A 2500-nucleotide genomic window follows, 5' to 3' on the forward strand; every position below is an offset into this window, starting at 1 on the left:
GATGCGGAGAGACGGGGAGAGGCAGAGGGAGACAGGGAGAGATAGAATGAAGAGTTGAAATGAATATTGAGGAAATAGAGAGAGAGAGAGAGAGAGAGAGAGAGAGAGAGAGAGAGAGAGAGAGAGAGAGAGAGAGAGGGAGAGGGAGAGAAAGAGTAGGAGGCAAAACGTGTTAATCGAGGTCAAGGGGAGAATCACTTTTTAAAACCTTTGAATCAAATCCTCCAAAGTCAGGTCATTTTCAGACAAATGTCGGCGACTTCTGCCACGCCTCCAGCGTTCCAGAATGATTCGACATTTTTCCTCAAAAATGGGACGTTGTAGAACCGCGCTATACCAAGTAATAATTTTTTTTCGTGAGCGAAAACGTGGGTGTGGTTGTGGATGTATTTTGGTGTAGGAATACGTTTTGGTTGAGGTTGGTGGGACTTATCATGGGATTTTGGGCGTGTGGGATTGTGAGTAGGTGGGATAAGAATATTTGTAGGAATTTATGTTGGTGTGCAGGTTTTGGATGGTACAAAATTACGTGGCTGTGGGTAGGTGAAATTGTACGTGTTTGTGTGTGTATATGGGCTTACTATATGTCCTTACGAAGACGTTGATGTTGGTATGTATACAAATCTAGGTGTGGGTGTAATTGTAAGTGTACTTGTAGGTGTTTTCTTACGCTGTTTTGAAAATGATTGTGGGTGATGGTCTGGGTATGGGTGGAAGTGTCTTTGTGGACGTGTATGCGTACGTAGTTCTGGCCTTGGATGTTGGTCGTGGTTTTGTGTGTTTATGTGTGTGTGTGTGTGTGTGTGTGTGTGTGTGTGTGTGTGTGTGTGTGTGTGTGTGTGTGTGTGTGTGTGTGTGTGTGTGTGTGTGTGTGTGTGTGTGTGTGTGTGTGTGTGTGTGTGTGTGTGTGTGTGTGTGTGTGTGTGTGTGTGTGTGTGATTGAGGAGTTTATAGGCATAAATGGTTGAACGATGGGTGGAAAATATGGCTGGGTTGCAATTCTCATGATATATGTGGGAGGGTGTTTGTGTGTGGAAGTCATATATATGTGTATTTATGTATTTGTGTTGGTATGTATATATATGTATGTATGTATGTATGTATGTGTGTATGTATGTATGAATGTATGTAATATATGTAATGTAATGTATGTATGTAATGTATGTAATGTATGTAATGCATGTAATATATGTAATGCATGTAATGTATGTATGTAATGTATATATGTATGTATGCATTATATACGCACGTAGCTATATATGTATACATGTAAACATGCATTCATATATATACCATTATATTGTATATGCATGCATTATATACGTACGTATCTACGTATTTATATATGTAAACATGTATGCATACATGTACCATCATATATGTACCATACATGCATGCATGTATAATACCATTATATTGTATATGCATGTATTATATACGCACGTATCTACTTATGTACACTTGTAAACATGTGTGCTTATACATACTACCATGTTGTATATGCATGCATAATTAAGCGTGTATGTATGCATGCATGCACGGATACAAATCAATCCGCGTTTCTCAGTTATTCCCGTCCGCTAAGATCTTCAATCTGTCCGGCATTTTTCTTAAGCAAATGAAATTCCGCTTTTATTAATATCGGGTATTGGTTTTCCGTACGACCTACACCTTATTTGGAATTGGCAGAGGCTGGATATTGGGTGTAAGCCTTTTGAGCGAGGCTATTGATTTCAGAGACGAAATCTCGAGGCTCCTTTTGAGGCTGAAATCCTCAACCGCGTACTAAGCCCTTCGAGGCCGAGCGTTGAGTGTTTACTATTAACGAGTCTTTTGTTTGAATGCGTAGATTAAATTACATGCCTAGTTAGCGTCTTTTATTTATTTTTTTTTATTTTTTTTTTTATTTTTTTTTTTTATTTTTTTTATTTTTTTTTTTTTTGGCTACGTACACTAGAAACTATACCCCCACCTCCCAGTCCTTCAGCGTTTTTAAATGGTTTGAATTTTAACTTCTGGATTCTTTCTTTAGGGTCAATGAACGCGTCAGAGGTTACTGAGCTTAACTGAGGTCACTGAGGTTACAAAGTATATTTCTGAGGGTTTTATTCATTGTTGGGGTTCTTGGGAAAAATGGTCGAATCTCGTGTGCGTGACCATGGGTCAGTGATTCTTAAAGTTTTTCAGACCCAAAACCCCAAAGTCAACCAGATAACCCTTCTCCAATAGTAGCCTACTGTTCCTGATATCTGACCTAAGATTTACTTTAAAAAGAGAGAGAGAGAGAGAAAGAGAAAGAGAAAGAGAGAGAGAGAGAGAGAGAGAGAGAGAGAGAGAGAGAGAGAGAGAGAGAGAGAGAGGAGAGAAAAGAGGACGGTTATGAACAAACAGCTGAATTCTATGGAAAATTTATTTTCATTTTCAGTAAACAAATGAATAAATACAAGTCTACACAAATCTATTACTTCAGTATTTCCTACAGTATGCTGTTTTGAATATC

Source organism: Oratosquilla oratoria, chromosome 3 (assembly GCF_046742065.1).
Source record: "Oratosquilla oratoria isolate Oo_2021 chromosome 3, ASM4674206v1, whole genome shotgun sequence".
NCBI classification, from domain to species: domain Eukaryota; kingdom Metazoa; phylum Arthropoda; class Malacostraca; order Stomatopoda; family Squillidae; genus Oratosquilla; species Oratosquilla oratoria.